Genomic DNA, 27,973 nt, shown 5'->3' on the forward strand with positions numbered 1-27,973 from the left:
TTAGACATAAATTATATAAACAACAGTAACATTCTTGTAAAGTAATTATTAAAATATTATCCAGCCAATAATGCCAGCAAGGTCAACAGTACCAACGAAGCCAAAACCAACTGGGTCAGAATATGATCACAAGTTCGGAACAGATATATTGATTGAATGTGAACTTCTAATGCCCAATATAACAAGGCTTGTAAGTGAAATGCTAAATCAGCGTTATCATTAATTAATTATTTTAAAAAGTAATTCTGGACTTTTAGGGATGAATAAATATATGAAGAAAAGGTTGTATTGGTTCGGAGGATGCACAAAGATGCACACATTTTTGAATAAATGCACAATCATTTTCCAAAGGTTTGAAAGAAAAAGGAAGTGTTCAGCAGTTTGATCCTTCAGGCCATCTGCTCCAACATTTCTACACTGAGATGGATGATCCTGGCCTTAGTCATCAATGAAGACTATACAATGATAGTGGTAAGCACTATCTACTTTCATGATATGTACCTTCAGGTAAACATGCATAGTAGGGATGCAAATTGTCCAGAATTTCAACTTCTAGGAGTTATTGCTCTACTGTTGGGATTTGCAGTCCAACAAAAGCCAGGGGGTTTTACATTTCTCACTCCAATCAGAAGGAATGAAGCTTCAGATATCTAATTTACAATATTCCTAATTTCTTATTGACAATATGGTCTATCATAAGAAAAGCTTGAGTGATACCTAAAAGAACAATGGGTTCCCCTAAAACTGTGGAGACCAAAATCCACTGCTTGTGGTAATATGAAAATAACCAAATAAACTCAATGTATATATTACAATAACATATATCCAAAAAACAGGACTGTTCCAATCGCCTTGAAGTAGAAACCAGCGGTTCTTCTCTCGAAGTATAAGGCCAAGTTTTTCATGTGAGTAAATGTCCTGTTCTTTATTACATATGAGTAGACTCCAGTTCTCATATAACTTGACTCAAACCTGCAACCTTATATTGGCCAAACAAGCAGAGAGATCAAGCTCAGGATCATTGAACACAAGAGTAAGATCAGGAAACACTCCATGGACTCTATCCTATATAAGCATTTTGTGGACCTGAACCATAGCCCTGAATCTTTTCAAGTACAGATTTTAGAGGTGGTTACTCCACCCAGAGACATGGATTTCCAAACTAAACTCTTACAACGGGAATCCTTCTGGATCTTTACCCTGCAAACAGAACATCCAAAAGGGCTAAATAACACCAATTCATATGAATGTTTTTTGTAACAGAGTAGGCTTTACCCCTAGGTAAAAAAATTATTGAACCAATAATGATATTATCATCACCTGACCAATGGATTAGCTACATTAACAATGGTTTGAGCCATTTCTATCCTATATTCGCCACAGAATAAAACTCCTTGTAGAGTACATGGTTTAATAAAGACAAACTGTGAGTATCATAGCCTTCTTTGGATTCACAGATTTTATATTCTTCTACATATGTTCTATTATTCATGTCATAATGTAATACTACCTTTAGCAACTATCTATGTCCCCTTAGGATCCACCTATTCAGAAAACTGATGGTGAATTTCTCACCTCAAAAGTTGAACCTTTGTTGACTATTGACGTAAGTAAAGTGCCTGAATATACTTTTTCGTAAACCTTCTGTACAAATTATTTAATTGCATGTATATATTTATGATATGTATTATTTGTAGACCCAACCGCCTGACGAAGACTCATGTGAGTCGAAACCGGTTGCAGGTTTGAGTCAAGTTATATGAGAACTGGAGTCTACTCATATGTAATAAAGAACAGGACATTTACTCACATGAAAAACTTGGCCTTATACTTCGAGAGAAGAACCGCTGGTTTCTACTTCTATGTGATTGGAACAGTCCTGTTTTTTGGATATATGTTATTGTAATATATACATTGAGTTTATTTGGTTATTTTCATATTACCACAAGCAGTGGATTTTGGTCTCCACTATCATCAGAAAACTCATTTTATTTTTGTGGACCATCTTCTGAGGATCATCTCAATTCCCCTAAGGAATGATGGAGGAAAGACACTGAATCACACGTGACGAATTCCCAGTGATTATTGTACCTCTCAGAAGTACAATAATGTGAAAATCAATTTTTAAAGTTGCATAGCTAATATCGCAAGAGACACATGGGAGGATGAGGGAGAGAATAACAAGGAATATTAAAATCATTCCCCCATGTTTATTTTCATTACAATAATTCTTTAGAAAACAGCTGAGTAATTGATGGCTATAAATGAATTGATAATCTAATGTTCTAATAACCAGGACACCACTACACTAACACACAAACATAGAAACAATTAATCAATGGAGAGACAACACATTGGTAGACAGGACAAATTTATCACTGGCCTCACTAACAGTAATTAGAGAGCTTGTTTTGTGATGCTACCAGATATGTAATTAAGAATTCTTTATTTTCCGTCACTAACTAATAAACTATGTCTTATAAGGAACTATAGGTTGCTAGGATTGTAAGAAGAATTTGGAGGAAAGGATAAGGAAGTTGTACCAAGTGGAGGGCTGTGTAGAAAAAGAAAGTTTGTTTTCAACCTGATTTCTAAAAAGAATATTTTTTTTAAAAAAAAAAAATCAATTTGTCAAAAATGGCTTGCCCAATGGTTAAATTAAAGTAATGATAAGTAATCTTATGTCTATAATTCATAATCTGGACAATGGCAAACTTGTCTGCTTTTTTTAAAAAAATTGAAAAAATTACTCATCTACAGAATTGTGGAAATGCGGAATTCCTCTCCAAGAGGAAATCTTTGAAGTGTCACAATTGTGGAACTACATATATGCGATACGAAGTGTGGTCATCCCTGTATATTCCTGGGTTTAATCACACAAATGCCGTGGGAGGGCAGCTTTGTGTAATAAAGTCCATAGCTCCTATTGATTTAACTGAAAATGTCCATGCATCTCCTTTGAAAAGAATGAGCAAGAGTAAATTAAAGAACAGATTTCATCTGAGTGGTAGCATACTGAGAGTTAGATACATAGTATGTTATAATTAGAACTGAAAGACATATATCAAGATGAATTAAAATTTGCTTTGAAAAAACATCAGTCTTGCCAAAAATGTATAAAACTACTTGGGTAGTTGCTTTTGCAAATTTGATATTTGTCACAGGTTTGGGTTTGCTTGACTAATTACACAGATGGTCAAACTTGAGCTTTACCAAGCTGAAAAATCTTCGTATCTAGAGTTTACACTAGATTCGGCAGGTGATGTCAAAATACATGGATGGCTTCCAGAGCTGCTTTTCCTTTCCATCTTAGTAAAAAAGAAAAAAGCAAGGAAGGTGCTGAACTAACACCACAGATTGCTACTGGTTTGGATAAGGCCAGATAGGATAGAAAATTGAATATGTCTAATTTGCTCTCCATATTTGTTGATGTTAGGGGCACAGGGTCCCCACAAAAGTTTCTGTGACATAGAGAAGGAGCCTCGGTAGTGCAATGAGTTAAACCCTTGTGCCAGCTGAACTGCGGGCCTGAAGGTTGGATTGCTGATCTGAAAGTTGCTGGTTCAAATCCACAAGACGGAGTGAGTTACCGTCTGTCAGCTCTAGCTAGAGGAGACATAAGTGAAACCTCCCAGCTAACATATCTAGGCGTCTCTTGAGCAAGGTCTCTGTGGATGGCAAATTCTCTCACACCAGAAGCAACTTGCAGTATGTTCTCAAGTCGCTTCTCATACGATTAAAAAAAAGAGACATAGAGGAATGGGTGTTCCTACTAGGGGCGATCTTGTAGTAAGCATTCATGCTCCAGTCTTCTGCAAAAATCCTGCTGCCTGATCCTTTCATCATGGTACTATTTTTAAATTAAATTTAATCATTGGGAACAGCACAATTTTGAGATATCACTGCTTTGCTGTGGCTGTATTTTCTACTTAAATAAAACTTTGACTTTTGAAATTGTGCTATTTCTTCTATCTATCTATCCATCCATCCATCCATCCATCCATCCATCCATCCATCCATCCATCCATCCATCCATCCAATTATAGGAAGTACTGCTTGTCTTTTAGAAAGCTCTGGAACAATTTATTATAACCCAATTTTTCCTTAAATTTGCAGAAAGCATTATAAGTGATCCTATCCCTTTGGTTGCCACAACTTACAATTGACTGATAATATAATAATGCCTTTTAGTAATTCAATAACAACATTCTTATAATATTATATGAGTAGACATTGTTACTCCTTTACAGTATTTAAAGAAGAATTTTGGTTGCCATAATTGATAGTTTCCATAATTGAAAACTGGACTTCCGCGATTTCAAAAGTGCCACTTAAAGCAAATTTAGGGGGAGGGGACCCACATAGAAGCCATGAGGGGTCAAACTCTCAGCCAGAGAGCTCTAGTGCCTCCCCGAACTAAAACATTCCAGAATTCCATGAGATGTTGCTATGACAGTTAAACTAGAATATAGTACTACAATTAAGTAGTGTGAAAGGACCCCACTCTGGTTTATGACCACAATGTGTGCAGTGATGCAAACTAAGCTGTTGTCTTCATGCTGCAGATGTGTATTTTTAAAAATCCTTCCAACTACAAACAGTGAAGAAAAAGTCATTATTTGAGATAGTGGGATTTTTTTAAGGGGGGCATTTTATGAATGCAGGAAGGAGGGAAGAGTATTCTCAATCCAGATTAGTGTTTATTTATTTACAGTATTTATATTCCGCCCTTCTCACCCCGAAGGGTACTCAGGGCGGATCACATTACACATATAAGGCAAACATTCAATGCCCATAAACACATCGAACAGAGACCGAGACAGACAGACGCAGAGGCAATTTAACATAGAACAAAGACAAGACAAACACGGAGCTTCGAGCTGGCCTCGAACTCATGACCTCCTGGTCAGAGTGATTCATTGCAGCTGGCTGCAGCTGGTTGCTCAACAGCCTGTGCCACAGCCCGGTGTTTAACTTCTTTTTTAACCAACATTGCAACAAGTAGTATGTTTAATGTAAAGTGTAGTTAAGCTTTCTGCTAAAATTATTATTATTATTATTATTATTATTATTATTATTATTATTATTATTATTATTTGTTGTTGTTGTTATTGTCATCGTCATCATTGTTGTTGTTGACCATCAGGTTAATGTTGATTTAAGGTGACCATGTGAATGAGATATTCCTGGTCTTCAGCTACTCTGCTCATGTCTTGCAATCACAGATCCATAGCTTTCTTGATTGCATCAATTCATCTGTAGTGTGGTCTTTCTCTCTTTTTCCCTCCTGCTTTCCATTTTAGATCTATGCTTTTCAGAATGTCATGTAACAGGAAGTGGAGATCACACATATGATTCATGACTTTCTTTAAGACCAAGTTGTTGGTTGGCAGTGAGAAACGATTCACTTATCTGGCTTCCAGCAACTTTTGAACTAAAGCAAAATGCAGAAGAGCTGAATCCAGTCATTTCCTGGCAAGCCAAGCCAAGAAGGCCATTATATGTACAACAGACACAATACCTGGAAAAAAATACTGGACAAGAACAAAGCCATAGAAACAGCTTAACTTGCCAATTTCTGTTTCTTTGCGGTTCTCCCTTGACCATTTCCATCCCATTTGGCATACTTTTTCCTGGGCTCCATTATGTGTTATGGGATGAATGAAGTATGGGCTTGACTACAGTTGCATCTACACCACTTTAACTGCCATGGCTCAATGCAATGGAATCCTGGGAGTTGGAGCTTTGTGAGACAGCAGCACTCCTTGATATGATTCTATAGAACAGAGCCATGGCAGTTAAAGTGGCACCAAACTGCACTAATTCTACAGTGTCATAAGTTTCTTTGCAAATACTATGGCCCCATTTACACTGCCATATAATCCAGTTTTAGAATGCAGAGTACAGTAGAGTCTCACTTATCCAAGCCTCGCTTATCCAAGCCTCTGGGTTATCCAAGCCATTTTTGTAATCAATGTTTACAATATATCGTGATATTTTGGTGCTAAATGCGTAAATACAGTAATTACGACATAACATTACTGCGTATTGAACTACTTTTTCTGTCCAATTTGTTGTATAACATGATGTTTTGGTGCTTAATTTGTAAAATCATAACCTAACTTGATGTTTAATAGGCTTTTCCTTAATCCCTCCTTATTATCCATGATATTCACTTATCCAAGCTTCTGCCGGCCCGCTTAGCTTGGATAAGTGAGACTCTACTGTAATTGCATTGAACTGGATTACATGCAGTGTAGACTCATATAATCCTGTTCAATGCAGTTCAGTCTACATTATATGAATCTACACTGGCCATTATCATGCCGTTTAAACTGAATTATACAGCAGTGTATATGGAGTTTATGTCAGGAGATATGTTTAATGTTTGAAATTCTTTTTTAATAGTCTAATCTATTGTGTGTTGGTTTTTGTTGCCTTATGCAACTAGTAAAATCTGTTAAAATGATAACGTTTGCTATTATCCAAGATTTCACTTATTTATGTCCAGGCAGATATGGGGGTTGCACTGTGTAAATAAATGCAGAGCTCCTTATTGGTTGTGCTTTTGTGTCCCCAACCCTGAACTGATGGGAAACATTTGAAGAGTTGCTTGAAACATACAGTATTATTCAATCCTAAAATGAACACAAGTCAAATAGCAGAAATATGTTTAAACATTTTACTTTGGTTTCTTACAGTTTCTTTACTAAACTGTGACTCATACTAGCAATTATGAATTATTGATTGTTAGATGAATGCAGTTTTGTTTTTTTGCTAAAGGCATTTTTTTCAGGTTCAGTTTTTAAAATATTTTTGTTCTAATACAATGCATACAGAGTTTAACAAAACTGTATGCCCACCTTATCCATGGGGGATACATTCTCAGAATGTGATCCCCCAACTCTCCTTTCATCCCTATTAATTGCATACAGAGACTACATTTCCACTTCGAGCACAATTTATGCTAATTTAAAGTGAGTTGACAAAGGAAGAAAGATCATGAGGATTCATTCCAAAAGCCCAAGTATAATCAAAATATAGATTTAACTGTTATCCACAGTTTCAGGTACCATGTTTCCCCGAAAATAAGACAGTGTCTTATATTAATTTTTGCTCCCAAAGATGCTCTAGGTCTTATTTTCAGGGGATGTCTTATTTTTCCATGAAGAAGAATTCACATTTATTGTTGAACAGAAAAATGAACATTTATTATATACTGTACAGTAGTTGTCATCATAAACCAGCATAACCAGACAAACTGTGAATCCTATCAAGAATTTCTTGTTACTACCAATATTTCCATGTACAACACTTTATGGTACCTACATTTACCGATCCTGCATGCTCTGGTGCTTTGTTCGACAGGCATGCTTCCAAACAAAAACTTTGCTAGGTCTTACTTTTGGGGGAGGCCTTATATTTAGCAATTCAGCAAAACCTCTACTAGGTCTTATTTTCTGGGGATGTCTTATTTTAGAGGAAACAGGGTATATACCCATGTATAAGAGTGAATCTTATACAAGTTCACAATTATCCATAGTTTCCAAGTATGTAATTGTGGACATATTTTTCTTATACTTGTGCTGGAAGCATACCACTGAATCACATTGGAGGACCTAGAGAAGTTTGCAAACACTTCTGGAAGGTTTTTGTTGTTTGTAACATGGCTAAGCAAAACTGTGAATATCCAATTCATAGATAAAATGGGCATACTGTGGTTCATTTATATACCATAGTGATTTGCTTGAATATAACTTCTATATGGTTCATAACATTTGCCTAAAAGCAGTATGTATGCAGGATATCTAGTACAGAAATATGAACTATTGTGGTACCTATCAGAAGAAAAGTCATAGCTGGTTAATATCCAAAGTACTTTAACATCAGAGAAGTAGGTGTAAGTAAATTCATTTTATTGCTTAGTCAAGTATTTGATATTCTGCCTTTCTCCCATTATAGTCACCCAATTTACATGCATTATTGCAAATTGGGATGTTATCTGATCAAAGAAGTTGGAAAATGTAAATCTGGAGCACATCAGGAAAACCACAGAAAGATGCCTTCATTTCACCGTAACACAGGACCAAAAGTATGAGATCAGCCCTGGTACCAAAGCCCCAAAGAGTGACCTTGATCATCCTTCTTGCAGGCGTGGTAGCTGCATGTCATTTCATGTTTAGCTTCCTTTTGAGGGTCATATTTGTGAAAGTTGGACCAAGGAGCAAGACTGTGTTGAGATCTAGAATTTGACATTTGAAAATTCTAGGATTATCAGCAATACATTCAGCTCAAAAATGTTTCCAGTTGCACTGGAGATAGTAATCTCTGCCATTCTCATGGCCAGATAGTAAACAAGGACATATCAGAATGACTCAAAAGCCTGAACACGTTGGTATTTTTATTTTATTTTTTACATAAAGGCTCAACAAGTGGCCAGCCTTTTCCAACCTGTTGTTTTCCAGATGTTTTGGACTACTGTTTCCATAATCCTACAGCATCCTCTGCTGAGAGCAGCTGTTGAATTTTCGGGGGGTATAGTCTAGTTGGTCTTCAGAGCATCAGGTTTGAAAAAGTTGGAATAGTCATTTTTTTTTCAAATATCCTAAATATAGTCAAGCAGCAAGGCAGTGCAATTGCAAAAGCAAACAAAGGAGTAGTGATTCATTTAGTAGCAAGTGGTACTGGAGTTGCAAGAGTGGAAACCAGCAAACAACAACAACAAATTAAGTGCACATTTGGTGGCAAGTATAGGTTGCTGTGGGAGAAATCTCTGCAACTATTTGTAAGAGCTTCAGCTAGAAATTTACTCAACTTTCCCATAAGCATGATCTCAGAAAGTTTGGCAAACATTTACTGCTGCAATGGAGCCCAAAATAGTTTCCTTGTAGTAGTGCATTCTATAACCTGTCACAGATGGTTGCACTAATATGAGAAATTGTGGGACATTCCAGATGTTGCTGAACTGCAATTTCCAGCATTCCTTGCTACTGGATGTTCTGGAAGGAAGTTGGAAGGAAGGAAGTTGGAAGGAAGTTGTCATGCAGGAAAAATACACTCAAAGAACCCCTGACAGATGGCTATCCAGCCTCTCTTTAAAAGCCTCCAAGGAAGGAGCTTAAACCACACTCTGAGGCAGAGAGTTTCACTGCTGAACAGCTCTTACAGTCATGAAGTTATTTCTAATGTTCAGATGGAATCTCCTTTCCTATAATTTGCGCCCATTGCTCCGAGTCCTTGTCATAATAATAGTATTATTATAATCTGCTAGGTGTTGTACTTCCACAAAGGATCAAAAAGGATCAAACATTTCACTCTTATTCTGTATATTATTTATTTATAGCTCTCTTCCTTGTGTCTTCCTTCTTTCCTTTTATGGCAATCCTAGCCCAGCATTGTTCTTATTATTTCCAAAGGGGAAACTGTGCTAATAGCTTGCATCAAAACCAGCCCATTTTATTAAGTCCAGTAAAGCTCAGGCCATATAAATCCATCTGTCTTTAAGTGCCACAAGACTCCTTCCCATTGTTTCTTCTTCTGTGGATCTTGCCTGACAGACTAGAATAGCCAGCAGTAATAAATATTAATAGCCCTGCTTGTGTGATGAGCACAAAAACAATTGTGTTCCTTGATAGAACCCAAGTTTTTTTCCCAAAAGTCTCGTCAAAGGACTTGCTTAATTATTCTTTCAAATTGAGGACCCCCAAAAAATAAAAATAAAAGAACCCTTCCCATTTTTTGTTTTGTTTTGTTTGCCGCAGTAGAATTCATGCCTGCAGGGGGTATAATGATGTATCCATTTACTACCTTCCCTACTCTATTAGAGCATGACTAAATTACTTGTAGAGGTTTTCTGCATTGCCACTTATGAGTAATGGTATAATTTCTGACATTGTGTAAACAAATACACAAGACGAAAACTCGCTCGAGTTCGGCACTGTCACATTATACGTTACAAAGATACAAGCAAAGTAATTTAGAGGGGAGTTTCTTTTTTTGTAGCATAAAATCAGTTCAAATGTTCAAAACAAATGGACACTTATTGCTGAAATCAAACTGCTAATAATGGTGTATGAATATCTAAATATAATATGTGTGCCTTTCAACATTCTCTGTATTTATGGAAGGCATAGCTGGCACCTACTATTTAGACTTAGGAACCATTCAAATTTATCCCCACTTTATGCCGCCCATGCTATTTTAATATACACAACTCTCTGATATCACAGGATTCTAATATGTCTATTTAATGTTTTTATATGACGGAAATTTTTTGATTTTTTGCAAAAAGGGGACTTCGTGGAGTTTTGTACACTTATTCCCACTCCTTCAAAAGGAATCTTGTATTATTAGTGGAGATAATGTATGTGTCAAAAAGAAGCCTCAAAAGCACTTCCTGTGCTCTTGACAGAGTGACAAAATATTTCTCCTATCCTTTCCTAATTGAGCTGTGCTACAAAGGAAGACATTATAATAATATTAATAATAGTTACATGGATATTTGTAGGTACTGTGTAACCCTTCAGTCCATTTTCCCAGACAATGGTGACTACAAAGAGGCTTCAAAATAGAACATCACACAATATGAATGCCACTTTTTTCTATCTTACATTTTAAAAACATCATTGAAATCAGAAAGTTCATTTACAAAGGACTGGCAGTTGCAATCACAGCAATAATGTAGTGCTGAGAAAAAAAGGGTAATTGGTTTGGTAAAGATCGCTTTCCATTACACCATAAAGCACTACACAATAGGAAAGGTCACCAATTAAGCAATCATGAATACCAAGTACTGAAGCTGATGAAAATAGGGCAGTGGTTTAAATAGATTTGCAAGCAATTTACCTTTTCACAATGTTGGCAATCTGATGCAATTTGCTTGCAATTTTGTCTGCTTTCAGTAGCACTCGAAGCTGACACTACACAGACCAAATGGCAAGGAGGCCTGCATAGAAAATGTAAAACTATCTTGGCTGCATCAGGCAACCAGAATGGTGGTTCATCAGGAAAATTACAACAATTAACATAAGTGCTGCAAAAATCAACACTTTAAATGTCACACTCTCTAGTCTGTCCAAAGACTGTAAAAGTACCATCTCCATGGCTGGACTAACAGTAAATATGAAGCAATCACCAACAAGCCTGGAGGCTGATGGCTTTACAATTGATGTGACATTCTCTGAGTGATAAAATAGCCGCTCATTTGACAAAAGTAAGTATTTTTCTTCTTTAGATTTAACCTGGATTATGTCAACACAAAACTTACATTTATTTTTTTTTCAACTTTTCTTCCTACAAAACCAGTTGGTTTCCCCCCCCACTCTCACCCCTCGATTTGCTCCATCATACTTTCCTGTCATTTCGAAGAAACCAGTGCTTCGTGTAGCAAAAATCCCAAGCTACATTGATTTAAAAAAAAAAAACCAACACTTCAGTATTGATCTTTAGCTTTTGAGAGTTGGCAAATTACATCAATATCTGCTTTGCCGCCAGAAAGTGAAATGGGTAAGCCTGAGCCATGTTTTATAAGCTGGAAAGAGGAAGCAAAAAGAAAGAAAGAAAGAAAAAGAAAAAAGTATTTTCCTGAGCATTGGTTGGAAACATCAGAAATGGTCACATCTGTGTCAGTGTTAGCCTAGAAAGTGTTAAAGAACAGTGGCTTTTGGAGTAATTGCTATCTCGTGCTATTGCTCCCATGTTTAAGACAGAGATAAATTTGTCGAGCAGTGAGCCAAATTGACTTAAGGAGTTAACTTAATGATTTATTTTCCTTGAAAGGTAGTAAGTGAGCAAACTAGCAGTATTTATTTCAGCTGACCTCAGGAAAGAGAAGCCGAGTTTGGAGAATGAAGGAAAGTTTCTGTTTCTGCTGATGTCAGGGGTTCTGGAAATTATGCCTACTTGGAGGAGGAAAAGAACAATATACTACCTAAGGTGGTCAACTTAGACTCTTTCTACTTAAAGGACACACACTTATATTAGCAGGGTTTTTCTCTCTTCATATAATTTAGGTTTATAGTTACCTGGGTTGTTAATAGCTAGTAAAATAAGTTGGTATTGGGGGATACTGCGACTGCCAAAAAGACCAGACAAAATATTCCCTTGGAGCCAAAATGACTAAACTAAGGCTATTGTACTTTGGACATATCATGAGATGAAACAACTCATTAAAAAAGATAATAATGTTGGGCAAAGTGTAATAATAATAATAATAATAATAATAATAATAATAATAATAATAATAATAATAATTTTATTTCTTATCTGCCTCACCTCATGGCTCCACATCACTAAAACACACAATCATCTTAAAAACATTCTGTAAAATACACATATTAAAACATATTTCTACAAAATACATAGAACAGAGATTAAACATAAGACGCAAGTTTAAAATTTGTGATTAAAATTAGCTGGGTAGGCCTACCAGAAGAGATAGGTCTTCAAATGTGTTTTAAATTCTGACAGCTGATCTAGCTGTCAGAACGCTTCTGGAAGGCTGTTCCACAGCCATGGCAGTCACCAGTTGGGTTCTGGCTGGTTAGAATACCCACCCACCCAGAGAACCTCAGTGTTTGGGGTGGATTGTATGGGAGAAGGTGATCTTGTAGGTAAGCTTGACCTAAACCATGTGGGGCTTTAAAGGTCTAAACCAGGGGTCCCCAAACTAAGGCCCGGGGGCCGGATGCGGCCCTCCAAGGCCATTTACCCGGCCCCCGCCCTCAGTTTTAGACTTAGGCTTGCCCAAAGTCTGAAATTACTTGAAGGCACACAACAACAACAATCCTACTTAACTTGACTATCTCATTGGGCAGAAGCAGGCCCACACTTCCCATTGAAATCCTGATATGTTTATATTGATTAAAATTGTTTTTATTTTTAAATATTGTATTGTTCATTCATTTACTAATATTGTGCTATGGTAATAATATAATATATTGTGTATACATATAATATTGATAATAATATTATAATGTAATACAATACAATATTTATTTATTACGGTATTTCTACCCCGCCCTTCCCACCCAGTAGGAGACTCAGGGCAGTTAATAATAATAATAATAATAATAATAATAATAATAATAATAATAATAATAATACAATGTAATAATATTGTATAATATAATAATATTAATTATATATTATATATTAAATGTAATATTACCAATAATAATATGGTATAGTGGTATAGTACAATATAGTAATATATAATGCTAATATTGTGCTATGCTAATAATATAATACAGTAGAGTCTCACTTATCCAACATAAATGGGCCGGCAGAATGTTGGATAAGCGAATATGGATAATAAGGAGTGATTAAGAAAAAGCCTATTAAACATCAAATTAGGTTATGATTTTACAAATTAAGCACCAAAACATCATGTTATACAACAAATTTTAAAGAAAAAGTAGTTCAATACACAGTAATGCTATGTAGTAATTACTGTATTTACAAATTTAGCACCAAAATATCACGATGTATTGAAAACATTGACTACAAAAATGTGTTGGATAATCCAGAACGTTGGATAAGCGAGTGTTGGATAAGTGAGACTCTACTGTATATTGTATATACATACAACTTGTAAGCCGCTCTGAGTCCCCTTGGGGGTGAGAGAGAATGGAGTATAAATTTAGCAAATAAATAAATAAATGATTGTTGTTGGGGGTTTTTTTTGTACTACAAATAAGATATGTGCAGTGTGCATAGGAATTTGTTCATTTTTTTTTCCAAATGATAATTTGGCCCCTGAACAATCTGAGGGACCATAAACTGGCCCTCCACTTTAAAAGTTTGAGGACCCCTGGTCTAAACCAACACTTTGCACTTTGCCCAGAAACTAATTGGCAGCCAGTGGTGTGACTTTAGTATGGATGTAATATATTAATTCCTGGACATTCCTGTAACCAATCTGGCTGCCGTATTTTAAACCAACAGGAGTTTCCAAATTGCTATCTTCAGCTGGCAGCTGTGAGTTGAGTTGTCCCTGCAACAATTGTAAGGAGCCATGCCCAGTGTGCTGGTAAGGCTGGCCTCAGGCAAAATGTTTTATAGTCCAGAAAGCAGTCAAAGCAGGAGGGCTTGATGTAGAAGCTTTCACCTCCTGGGATGTTTCTGCCACTGAGCAGAGCAAGCACTTAAAGAAGTAGTTCTGAACCTGGGATCCCCAGATATTTTTGGCCTTCAACTCCCAGAAATCCAAACATCTGGTAAACTGGCTGGGATTTCTGGTAGTTGTAGGCCAAAAACTTCTGGGGATCCCAGGTTGAAAACTAGTCTTAAAGGGTCCGGTGACTGTTGGGAATCTATTGAGCGGTTAGACTCAAAAATAACCCTCTACAGGATGGCAAAGGATTGCAAAGTCTCCTTGAAAGTTCAAAAATAATTTATTGAGGTAAAAAGAAATCCATTGTAGATAGAAAAGGTTCTTAGAGCTAACTAGCTCTCTAAGCTAGCTACTAAGGAAGGTAAGAAGGTAAAAATAACAAAATATCTAAATAGCTACATTTTGCCAGGAAAGAGGGCAAAATGTGACCTCTCAGGTCGAAGTCAAAGGAGGAAGAGAGACAAAATGGGGCTGGCAGCTGGGAGTTGAGTTGTCCCTGCAGCAGTTGTAAGGAGCCATGCCCAGTGTGCTGGTAAGGCTGGCCTCAGGCAAAAGTACTTATAGTCCAAAAGGCAGGCAAAACAGGAGTGCTTGATGTAGCTCTTATCTTCTATGCTGTTTCTGCAGCAGGAAAAGGGGAAGGTTGCATTATATACTGAAAGTACAGTAGTTCCTAACCCTCTCATATTTATACATCCACAGTGGCTGGCAAAGATTTCATCAGTCACTCAAATACTTTAGCCTATACAACATTATTGTCCAACCCTTTCAAACTATATACTTAAGTGGCTGTAAAAACGCATGGGAAAGTATAAATCCTGGACCAGGATTCAGGCTCTCCCTTGGATTCAGGCTGTTCAGATACCCACCCCTGATTCCTATGTGGAATTGGGTGGGTAGTTTGACAATCATCCCATGCTCCCCAGTTTCAGGCAACCCAGAGATGGGGATGTCTGTCCCTTCTTGCCCTCAGCCACCCCTATTTTGCACACAAGAAGGGGGAAAAAACACCTGTCACAAGATCTTTGGACTCCTCTTCCTGGTTCCATGCCATGTATCTGGCAAATGAACTTGGGAGAAGCAAAATAGTTGTGGCAAGAGGGTGGAAACAATATCCATGACCATCGGCGTCAAACCAGCTTTGGGACAACTGGACTGTGCAGCCTTATCCTGCCTCAAAGGTGTCTCAGGGCATTTTTCATGCCAGTTCCAAACTGCATTATGTGCCTGTGTAAAACCAGCCAGATTTGTCATAAATTTGATGTGAATGTATATAATAAAGCAACAATAAATTTAATAAAGATATTCAATAAAATCTTCTAAATATATTAACTATAACTGTGAGCCTCACATTTTTACAACGAGTTTTGAACAGTCAGTGGTGTCTAATGCTAAATCACACAATATTTTCCAAGCTGATCCCACATGAATTGTATATTGTCCACTCTAGTCTAATCCTCTTTAAAAGTCAACTATGTTGGTAGAAGAACTTTGGAAAGGTAGTTTTAGGGTCCTTCTATGCTGACACTGTCATACAGTTTGAAGCTGACTTGAAATCACGGTGACCACAAAATGGCACACTGCCAATGCATGCTGCAACACACATCAAAGGTGATGCAACACTTAAAAATTGCAGAAAAGTCTGAATACAGCCAAAAAAATGTGCTGCAGCTGATCCCTGCGTATTCTAGATCTGGGGCAAAATCGGTTCCACAAAATGTAGAATTGTAGACACCTACCCCCACTGAAGCACAGTAAAAGATTCAAAACAAACCAGTTCTAGATATGTCAATCTAATCTCTCTGTAGCGAGACCATTTCCATTTAAACTTGTTCCAAGATGGATTGTAGTGCCATTGTAGAAACATCCTTAGACAACCCCAGACCACTCTCCCCATGAGCAGAATAACCCAGCCAACTTCTAGTCAAGGCAGTGATAGCGTAAGTTATCTAAAAATGAGTGTTGTATTTTAGGTATTACTCCAATGAATCTTTTCTCCCTTTTCCAAGATTTATTGCTTTTACTTTTTAAAATTCTGCTCTTGTATAGCACTGAGCCAGCTGCTTTTATTATTTTTTGCTCAGAGTGGTGAAGTTTTTTTTAAAAAAAACATCAGCCTGCACTTGTGTGGTTCACTCAGCAATTCTGTGTATTTGAAGAAGGACAAATGTGACTCTTTTTAAAATCTTCTCTCCAATTGCTCAGTTCAAAATCTGCCCAGTTATGTCCGGATTCATGATTTCCCTGAATATAAACTGTATGCATATTACTAATTCTAAATGAGCTTGAAAGTTAGGTTTTTCCATGTAAAATTAGAACTGTCATATTCAGCTGAATGACTGGATAATTCTTATGTTTTATATCTGTTACCAAGCGTCTGAAAAGGCAAAATCAGAGCAAATGGCAATATACTTTTACTTTCAAAAGAGCGATTGGCTCTGATTAATTCTTTAATTAGTAGTAACCTCTTTCAATTAAAGGTTTCCTGAGCAGTTGTTAAACATACTTCTAAAAGTATTCACCACTTTAAAAAACGAATTAAGAAATATGTTGACCCAAGTGTCAGAAACAAGAAAAAATTCAAATGGAGGGAGGTGTCATCTAGAAGATGGTAGATTTGATCTGGCATTTAAAAGCTGCTACAAAATTTAAAAAATAACAGGCATTCCACTATTTTATGTAAGAGCCAAATGGATATGATGAGGGAGATTCAGATTGTACTCACTACTGTTTCTCTTCTTTTTCTCCCTCTTCTCCATTCATTCCCTTTTTAACATTCTACATAGCCAGGGAGTTAGTTATTAAAGAAGAAGGATTTAATCTTTCTTCTAATCTAAATAATGACAAATATCTTCTTGATGAACCTTGCTAGTAGTGTGGCAATCTATATAATGTTGTTTGGGCTTTAAGATCTTCAGTGGACACCCTGGCCTCATTCTTAGTGATGTTTGGTAGGAACACAGGAGAGGTTCCTCTAGACCAGTGGTTCTCAACCTGTGGGTCCCCAGGTGTTTTGCCAAACAACTTCCAGAAATTCCAGCCAGTTTACCAGCTGTTAGGATTTCTGGGAGTTCAAGGCCAAAAACATCTGAGGACCCACAGGTTGAGAACCACTGGTCTAGATTATGGTTCCCAGGCTTTGGAACACCCTCGTAGTTTTAGTATAAAGACCTTGTGGTTTCTCTAGTATAATAACCTTGGGAGATTAAGATGAATCCCTCTTTTTTGCTCTTCCACTGACAAATGAAAATGTCATGTTCTGACAAGCTTTCATGAATTGTCTGCAAGGGCTTTTCATGGTTGATTTTTATGTCCCCCCCCCCCTTTAATAGATTTGTTTTAAAGGCTTTTGATTCTATGAATTGTTCAGTTGTAACTTTAAAATAGTTTTTGCACAGTAACAGTATTTGTTCTATGATTTAACTTACCACTCATTACGCAGGGGTTTTTTTTGTCCTTTCCATGCTGATGAATGCCATGAGATGATGCAGGCTGTGGCCTTGCCCCATTGATGGATGAAGCAGCGAGGAAGTATTGAAGAAGCTGCCTCATCACCAAGGTGAGTCTTCTGTGTTTTGGGTGGAGCTACCCATGGTTTTTAGGTTTTCCCCGTCTGATGGGCGAAAGGACAGGGCGCCAAAGTGCCTTGCCATGCTTTCCCTTGTCTGATGGGGGAAGCGACAGGGCACTAACATGCCTTGCCCTGATCTGCCACCCTTTCCCTATGTTATAGGGAAAGGAAGAAGGGCACATACAGAGGACTTTTTAAAATTTATTTACAGTATTTATATTCCTCCCTTCTCACCCTGAAGGGGACTCAGGGCGGATCACAGAACATACATATCCGGAAAACATTCAATGTTGTTTATACACTGACAAGACAGACAATTGTGCATAGCTAGAGGTATACAGTATATAGGCTTTTCCCATCTTTGGCATCGTGGAGGCTTATGCTCAGTTTTGGCCACGGGGGAGGTGGGGTGGGGTGCTGTCGCTCCATCTCCCTGCCAAAGAGCTTTTGTTCGTAAACTTTTCCTTCTTGATCGTAAACTTTTCCTCCTTCCTTATGGGTGCCTTATATACTTCCCCACTTTTAACAGTACCTATTTATCTACTTACATTTTGGTTTTGAACCGCTAGGTAGGCGGAAGCTGGGCTAAAGGCCAGGAGCTCACCCTGACCCAAGCTTCAAACTGTCAACCTTTGATTGACAAGATTTACTGCAGCTGGTAGTTTAACCTCCTGTGCTAAAGTCCAGCCTGATGAGGTCCTAGGGTCTTTATAATGCTTTTAATTGTGCAGAATTTAATTTTTGCAAGCTGCCTAGAGTTTTAACATTGGGGAACAAGAAGGTCATCATAATTAACATCACCATCACCATTTTCCAGTGCTGCACTGTTATGGTAAGGAAAAGCAGACAAAATCTGCTGGCACCAAAGAACCTATTTCTCCAATGCATTTACTTACTTCTTGGTCACTATCTTCTTCCTTTACTGACACCACCAACTGTTGTATAATTCTACAGGTATAGTACATTAGCAAGACTTTGACCAGTTGCCCTATTGTGCAAGGAATGTATCATTTATTTCATATGCCCAATCCAGGTTCAAGAGAAAATATTCTAAGAAGGAAGAAAGAGGGACTTAAAAGAGTAGTGAGTATCTGGACAACAGAAGGAACAGATATAACACATGTTTCCTGACTTATCTTACCACACTAAATAAATGCCATGGTTCTGTACTATGAAATCCTGGGATTTGCAAAAGTAAGTGGGGATATTTCAAATTCCCCACTTTGTTGAAATTCAACAAATTTCAAACCCCAGGATTCCACAGGATGCTGCCATAGTAAAATCATAGTGCTACATGGTAGTTTAAAAGGGCCTTGTATTTGATTGCAGAAGGACATGTATCATGAATGCAAGATAATCTTTGGTGAGGATATGGGATAGAAGCACATGCCTGAGATTCAAAGGGGAGAATGGTATGTGCACATACAGAGGACATTAGAATCTCCACCCTTTCCAAAAGCAAATTTTTAAAAACCTTTTTATTCCCTTTTTATTGTTTTCCCCCTGAACCTTATAAAATGGTAAAACCAAGGAGATTCCCCCACAGTTTTGTACCATTTATTACATATTTTTTTTAAAAAGGAAACTCCATTTGTTGTTTGCTATTGTCTGAATAAGCTATCCATTTAATAGACCAAGATTTAAATTTTATGCCAAACCAAATTCAACACAGTATATATCATATGTTTCTGAAAAATCACAATAATTTACATCTTAAAGGGGACAAATAAAGAATTTTTTTCAATTTTTCCAAGCATTAATGTTTGTCCACATCCCCTACAGAACAGCTTCAAAACAGTTTCCCATGACTTCAACATGCCTGGAAATTTTGTGTCTGTAGTTATTGTCCTTTGTCTTACGTATGACTGTGCTTATGAGCAGGAATTCATAGTAGATCCAGTGTAATGTTTATGCCCATTGACTCTAAACCAGGACCATAATCTAGCAGTCACCCATTCTTGTTGGCCATAGGTTCCTCTTACATGACCATTGCCCTTCTCTGAATGGGAAGGTCAATATGGCAAGTGCATGCATGGTTTCTATACTGAGGAATGATTGCTACGCTTTGATACAGCATGTACCTAGATGAGAACTTAAGTACTTTCATAAACACTCTTGAATCTGGTCTCAGATGTGCACATTCACATGCAGTATAAATCTTACTTCTCTAGAACAATTCAAAGTGACTTGCAACCTCAGCATTAGTGTAATATTATAGGAAAATATGAGGGTTGAATGAAAAGTAATGCCTCCACCTTCGTAACTCCTCAACAGATGGCAGTACTGGTATGCGGCAGATACTGGCTTGTTCAGTAGACTCTCCTCTACAGTTCCATTTGGCAGGAAGCCTTAGCATTGAACGGTTGTGTTGTTAAAGTGCGAAGTATGGAACCCTGCACAGACGGTTGGTCAATGCAACTTAAGCAACATGCAGTCACTGAATTCTTGACAGCAGAAGGTGTCACCCCAAAAGAGATTCATTAGAAAATGCAAGCTGTTTATGGTGATTGGGTTGATGTGAGTCCTGTGTGTCATTGGGTAAGTTTAAAGATGTTGAGGTGGAAACATCTGACTTGCATGACAAACAAAGAGTTGGACATCCTCTGACAGCAATCACCGGGTTTCACAAGCAAAAGGTTGACAGATTGATTCAGGACGATCATTGTATCACTCAGAGAGAAATTTCAAGCATAATCGGCATTTCACAAGAATGTGTGAGTCACATTATTGCTAAGCTTATCTGTGCACGATGGGTACTGTGAGACGCTGGTTGCAGAAACAGAGTGTCGACTTCTTCTGTGACGGCTTCAGAAAACTTGTTCATTGTTGGCAGAAATGTATGGAAAAGTGAATAATGGTAGTTAAAGAGCACATTCTAAGGATTATTTCTGCATTTGATTTATTAAAATATCCCCATCCAAACCCAGGTAATGAAGATGGAGGCAATACTTTCCTTCAACTCTCGTAACATTGCAATTTTAAAGATTTTCTTACTACAGAAAGTACATTTTGAAAACTCAAACCTACATATTATTTCTTGGGATTGTTGGTGTTATGTTCCTTCTAATTGTTCTCAATCTATGGTAACCCTACAATAACCCTATCACAAGGTTTTCCTGGAGATATTTGTCCCAAAGAGGTTTGCCATTCTGGTTTCTAGAGTTGTAGCCTGCTTTTCACACCATTAAACCATGCTGGCTAATCCTAATTTTATATTCAGTGCCTCACTGGGAATGTTTTAGAATTTGAAAGGCCAGATAAAACATATTTAAACTATATAAGACAATAAATTATTCAGAATATCCCTTTTCCCAAGATGGCAAATAGACAAATAGGGTTGTGGTGTAATATTTCCATTCATTCTCCCCAAAGGCATAGGTTCCTGGAAAATGAGCCTACTCTGTCAGTCTTAAGGAGTAATTCGCAAATCACTTAAACTAGCGTGGTCTCATTGGAATCGCTTTAAAGCAGTCTGTGAAGAGCTCCTTATAAAGAAGATTAGGATTAGCCCTGGTGTAAACTGCCTTGGCTGTGTGAAGGCTGCTTAGTTGACTTCGCAAGGGAGTTGGTAAGTTTGGTTGGAAAAGAATGGCACAGATGGGACTATAACTGACCATAACCTGCTCTATTGTATTTTCAATAATCTCTAATTACAGGAGCACATCAGAGGGAGATGTTTGAAAGGGCAGGTGATAGGATGGGAGAGAAACCTGTTTGACTTAAACAGCGCGGGATCCCTCACCATCAGGGCTAATGTACATCAGCCTGACAGCTAATTAGGGTAGACATGGATTTTTCCAATGTAACAGATGTTCGCTAATCAGGCCAGATTTGGAGCCCTTGCGCCAGCAACATTTCATGCACAATTTAACTATCTAAAAGGAATAAACTACTTAATGCATTGTACTGGAGGCACAGCTGTTTCACAATCAGAAAATTTGCTGTCAAAGATGTTCTCTTTAAAACTGACATGTTTTTATATAACTCTGATGGGGTGTTTATAATGTATTAATAGTTGTCAGTAAGAGCTGCTGTCATCATCAAGAAGTAAAATATTTCTGAAGGTATATTAAAATGAGCAGACTCCATTCTCTTCCCCAAATCTGTTCCGATAATTTAACTGCATTGAACGTGGCCTATTTAATTCTGAACGTGCTTTAAACAAAAGCGTTAACATATATGTATCTCCAAACTTACCTTGATTATTTGGTTTTTATCATATCTACATTTCGACAGTAGCATAAAGCTGAGCTCATCTTATCACTATTTTCATTCAATCAAATTCATTATGCCCTTCTGGTGAGAATTATTTAATTTGCTTGCAAAATGACACAGAATACCACATATTTATATTAGAGAAAACCCTGTTAGGAATCCATTTGAATGATATTAAGAAAAAACTATTTTCTTGCTTATATATTATACAGTAGAGTCTCACTTATCCAAGCTAAACGGGCCGGCAGAACCTTGGATAAGTGAATATCTTGGATAATAAGGAGGGATTAAGGAAAAGCCTATTAAACTTCAAATTAGGTTATGATTTTACAAATTAAGCACCAAAACATCATGTTATGCAACAAATTTGACAGAAAAAGTAGTTCAATACCCAATAATGTTATGTTGTAATTACTGTATTTACGAATTTAGCACTCAAATATCATGATATATTGAAAACATTGACTACAAAAATGCCTTGGATAATCCAGAACCTTGGATAAGCGAGTCTTGGATAAGTGAGGCTCTACTGTATGATTAAAAATAGAAATATCTTTGTTAGGAAATGATTGGAAGACAAGGTTTGATCCTTCCAATTTTCTAAAGGGCTGAGCCCATTGTATTTCATTTTTCATAGACATTACATTTTACTAGTGTAAGAGAGTGTCTTGTTGGAGGATTCTTCATTTGAGGTCAGTGTCAGGGCCTGCTGAGTCTATCTTAAAAACTGTCACTTTGAAACACTACGTGTGAGAATATACAGTCAGCTCTCCACATTCGTTGGGGTTAGGAGTTTAGGACCCCTATGAAAGTGAAAAACTATAAGTAAAAACGCTATATTGTTTACCTAAGAATTTCTAGGCCCTCCAGCATGACTTTATAGTCAACTTCGCATTGGAGAATCTAGACATTCATAAAGATGCTTTAGCTCTATAAATCTCTGTGTTCTCTAATGTGATTCTGTGGTCAACCTTTGAGGACCTAGAGATTCCTATAGAGAACAAATCAAATCCTGAAAGGTCAACCTCATGAAAGAGGATTCAATTTTCAAGGAGTAGCAGACAAATATTAGTAGGTCCAGAGCAGATTATCAAGACAGTCATTTTCTGAAATATAGTCCATATTCTTTGTGAAAGGAAGTGACGTGTGATGACATGAGGCACAGAAGTCTTCTATTTACTCTCATAGTTGGGTCACATTGGGAGCCAAGACTTGGGTAGGTAGAAACACATTAATAGCATTTTTCAACCACTTTAGCTGCCTTGACTTCTTCCTCATACAAACACACTAGAAGGGCTTAATGTCCTAAACTATGGCCCTAATCAGGCTTCGCCCCCCCCCCCCCCAAAAAATTCTCAGTGGTCCACGAGAAGGCCTTATATTTATTATTCAAACTGTTATGTTTATTCATATCATGATCTGATCACCATGCTTAATATATCCCATATGCATGGGGGTATTGGGATAACTATACACAAGGTTTTCTAGGGTTGACCCTCTCCCACACAGACTCAGCCCCCCCTCCCCCAAAGCAATATCCCAGCACTCCCCAAATCAAAATCCTGGCTAGAGGCCTGGCCCGAATATTTCCTGTATTCATGCTATCTTGTTTATGTATATCTCTGTGGATTGATTCTAGAGAGTCAGTTTGAGGGGATTTTGGACACTCGGCTATCTAGGAAATAACTTTTTGAACTTTGACTCCCTCTTTTTAATTTGCTTATTTTTATATACTCTCCTTTAAATAAACTTTTACTTACTGGATTTTCTGGACAGAGTGTGGTTTGTGGTGAGGAGGTGTTTCCAGGCTCTAGTGAAACATTTCCAAAAGCCTGGAGGACCAAGATAGTGGCCCGCTCCCCTCCCAGCCCCTCATTCCCTCCCTCAAAACATACCCCACAAGCTTGCCAGGCACAGAGGGCCTCTCCAGAGAGTTATGGAGTTGCTTGAGAATGAGACTGGAGGAGAAGGGGGCAAAAGGGTAAGTTTCAGGGGAGGGAATGGGGGGCTGGAGGGTGGCTGCATGTCCTACCCCCCGCCCCCGGAAAGGCCAGGTTTGGGTGGGTAGATGTGGACAGAAACGGACTCCAAAGTGGGTTATTAAAACCCTTTTCAGCATGGGTTTTGGCGCTGTCTGGAAGCATCCTCTCTGCTTGCCAACTACAGATAACAACATAGGAAGCTTGTAATGTGATTGACATGGCCAGTGTGAACCATGCTGATGGAGTGAGGAGCTGTACTCCAGAGATGTAACATTTCAGAGCTCTGGTTGAAACATCTGGTTTAGCTGAAATCAATTAATCTTTCCATAATAATGAAGAATCATTGAAGGCAGAAGTCCTAAATCAGAACGGCAGGGGCGGAAAGACAAATTCTCCATGCCAAATCTAGTCTCTTTGTACCCACTTTATTTTTATTCTCTTGCATAATTGTTTGCTTTTTTGAAATTCTAATCCAACATATCTACTGCCAAAAAACAGAAAAGAAAAGAAAGATGAAAGAAAAGAAGAAAAGAAAGAAAACCCTTGCTATCTACTAGTGGAAGTAATGGCAAAGTTTCTCAGCAGTTTTCTTCCCACGTAAGCTTCAGCTACACCGTGACGTGTAAAACACTCCAACTCAACAAGACAACTTTTTACTAAGCAGTGGAATAGTTAAAATTTTTGGGATAGCATAACAATCAGACTAACATGCCAGCAGAAGTAAGAGTATTGAAACAGGTTAAAATGGGTCATTTTCTAAGTCTAAATATAAGTTGTGCTGTGCTTTCAAGCTAGAAAGAAACGAAATGACTATAGTCAAATGGCAGGGCATGAAGTGCTGCCTACAGTATGACTGACTATCCTTTTCAGGGCCGTTCACACACACAACCCGCCCCCTCCCTGTCCATGAATTTAACAATGCAAATGTAACAATGGATTTTGTCCAATGGTTGCCATTTTCAACAACTGACATTCTTGACAGAATTGCCTGATTAGAAAATAATTGTACTTCTTTCTTGCTACTGTTACCTTACCTGCACTTTTCATTTCCTCTAAGGTACAGTGCCGAAACTGCATCTTTCAAGTCTCCCTCTTTTATCTGATGTAGTGGATGACAGGTAATCTAGCTGAAAGTTCCTACAATTGCGCCACCAGAAAAACACTGGCTGATGAAATCTGAGCAGTTATCACCCTAACCATCACCTGTCAAGCCTCCTGCTTCAATTTAAGGGTGCATCAATTTTCTGAAGAGGAAATCAAGGGCAAAGAATAAAAGCGCTACAGATAAACACTGACAAAGGCCCTTTCTGCTGTTTTTTTTTTTATTTATGATGGGATGTACTATCATAGGTTGCACTGTGAGGTTTTATCAACTGTCCTGATACATTCCAGATAGCTCGGAATTCTTTGGCCATTGATGAAGTGCGACACTTGCACTTACTGAAAGGGCAGAAAATTTCTAAGTGAAAATTACTTTCACTAAATACCACAAAGATATTGAAGTCAGAAAGAGCAAGGAGATGGGACAAATGACAGCTGCATATAACAATGAACCTCTCTGTTCTCCAGGATGGCAGACAAGACTGATTAGAGTAAGAACATGAAATAATGTTTTCTTAAAAGCCAGGGAGCATATTGTGTGAAGTGTCAGATCCACAGAGTTCATATGTTGTTTGCAGTGAAATGTGAATGCATCAGTCGCCAACTGTGTTTGCACTGCAGTTTGTCACTATTCATAAGCAAACATGCCCGCTTACATACCTAGCCAACAGTATTGTAGTACCAGTGATATCAGTAATAAAGAAGAGGACATGAATAAAAAACAACAAATGATATATCAAGATGCACTTGGTTCTGAGTTAAAAAAGAACCACAGATCCTTCCTGTAGCAGAATGTTGTGAATCCAGATTCGAAATTGTTTGAGCTACAGATCTTATTTTAGATCTTATTTTTTAGCACAGTTGCATGTCAAGTCTGCAGACAGGACTTCTTAAAGTTTTTCCACTTGCAACCTCTTTCTGCCTGAGAAAGTTTTACATGATGCTGGATATATAGACATATAAAATAGGTTTTTTGTGTGTGTCAGGAGTGACTTGGGAAACTGCAAGTTGCTTCTAGTGTGGGAGAATTGGCTGTCTGCAAGGATGTTGCCCAGGTGACACCCAGATGTTTTGATGTTTTTACCATCCTTATGGGAGGCTTCTCTCATGTCCCTGCATGGGGAGCTGGAGCTGATAGAGGGAGCTCATCCACGCTCTCCCGGGGTTGGATTTGAACCGGCAACCTTCAAAACAGCAACCCAACCTTCAAATCAGCAGTCCTGCTTTTTTTGTATGTGTCAGGAGCAACCTGAGTCGCTTCTGGTGTGAGAGAATTGGCCATCTGCAAGGACGTTGCCCAGGGACGCACGGATGTTTTTATGTTTTTACCATCCTTGTGGGAGGCTTCTCTCATGTCCCCACATTGAGCTGGAGCTGATAGAGGGAGCTCATCCTTGCTTTTCCCAGGTGGGATTCGAACCTGGCAGCCTTCAGGTCAGCAACCCAACCTTCAAGTCACAAGGGTTTAACCCACTGTGCCACCAGGGGCACCTATAAAATAGATATAAATCAAACATTTTCTAGTAACAAATCAGCATTTGAAAGCTTGCAAAATGGGCTGATTTTCCTTTTTATGAAGTACAGCTGAAGCATTTTCTGCAGAGTCCACTGTAAACACTGCATGTTATTGCTAACAGATTCATGGAAGTGTCTAAAACAGCCATGAGGTAGTGTCCAGAAAACTTTTACTGCGGCTAAATATTTTGTGACCTCAACATGGAACTATGGGAACCCCATTTGGGGTCAGGACCCACAGTTTAAGAAAACGTGGTATAGATCAGTGCAGCTCAAAATGGGGGTCTTTGGACTGGTGCCATTCTTTGACAACTTTCCAAGAAAAAAAACAATTGCAATCAACTGGAAAACATCGAATACTGGTTTCTGACATGTTGGAGAAAGCCAACTGCTAGTCCTCCATATAATATTTATTTATTTACTCTATTTATACTCCGCCTTTCTCCAACCCGAAGGGAACTCAAGGCAGGTTACATAGAGGTGATTATTCAGTGCCCCAAACACATAAATTCCAAAAATTACAGTTAAAATTAGATTAAATTAAAACATATTAAATATTTAAAAACATTACACTCCATAATTAAAACCATGCCATCCATAGTTGTAGTCCAAGCCATTCCATGGTCATTTTATATATTCCCAAATCTGTTATTGCACGTAACTATTCACCAAAAGCCTGATCCCAAAGCCAAGTTTTTACATTTCTTCTGAAGGCTAGGAGGGATGTAGCTGGGGAGAGAGTTCACAACCAAGGTGTCACCACTGAAAAGGCCCTGTCTCTCATTCCCACCCATCGTGCCTGTGAAGGAAGTGGGACCGAGAGCAGGGCCTTCCCAGACAATCTTAATCTCTGAGATGGTTGATAAGGGACAGGTAAGCTGAGTCTGTGAAGCATTCTAGGAAAGTCACCCCACCCCACCCCAGAAACACATACAAACACACGTTTCATAATATTTATCTTGTTGCCTTTTCAGAAGAGGACAAAATATTATGGGATTCAATACCAAGGCAGTAATAGATGAAATAAATTATCTTCAGATGCATATTTTTCATAAGACCATTTCTTCATGCTTTCATTGTTTATGCAGATTTCATAAACACCATTTTAAAATTCTGCACAAATATTTATATCCCTTTTACCTTTTAAAAAAAAGGTGTTCTGCCCATCCTCCCTTTAAAAAGACTAAAACATGCTTTGCATTTTGTGCTTTAGCTTTAAGTGCATTCCTGCTTAAAACTGTTACTTGCATTTAAGTCATTATACATGTTTCAAGAGTTTCTCTCCTTCTGTGTCACATATATGAGACATTTATCATTTGCATCCATTTTAGGTTGTGCAATTAATTTCCTTTTTGATTCTGAATAACTATTATTGGGCCTTTGATTGACTTCTAGAGCAGCAATTGAAGTAAGAGATTCTGATGGTGCTTTGTGAATTGCCTAAGCTGAGCTCACACAGCTTATAATATCAGCAGT

At 37.9% G+C, this 27,973-nt stretch overlaps 1 long non-coding RNA gene across 2 annotated transcripts in view; it reads left to right on the plus strand.

Moving 5' to 3' along the window:
* The window catches only part of LOC103279127 (uncharacterized), a 39,192-nt gene extending 13,385 nt beyond the window's left edge, over positions 1 to 25,807 (plus strand). The window contains exons 3-7 of one of the 2 annotated variants that reach the window (XR_506578.2): positions 352 to 471; positions 17,556 to 17,672; positions 18,718 to 18,767; positions 21,057 to 21,252; positions 24,939 to 25,807. This is a non-coding gene — a long non-coding RNA (uncharacterized LOC103279127). Of the gene's footprint in view, positions 1 to 351; positions 472 to 17,555; positions 17,673 to 18,717; positions 18,768 to 21,056; positions 21,253 to 21,340; positions 22,289 to 24,938 lie in introns of those variants that run through there. The other variant, XR_001730416.2, reaches the window with a different exon arrangement.
* Positions 25,808 to 27,973: the final 2,166 nt, after the last annotated feature.

The sequence above is a fragment of the Anolis carolinensis genome, chromosome 6 (genome assembly GCF_035594765.1).
Source record: "Anolis carolinensis isolate JA03-04 chromosome 6, rAnoCar3.1.pri, whole genome shotgun sequence".
In the NCBI taxonomy this organism is placed as follows: Eukaryota; Metazoa; Chordata; class Lepidosauria; order Squamata; family Dactyloidae; genus Anolis; species Anolis carolinensis.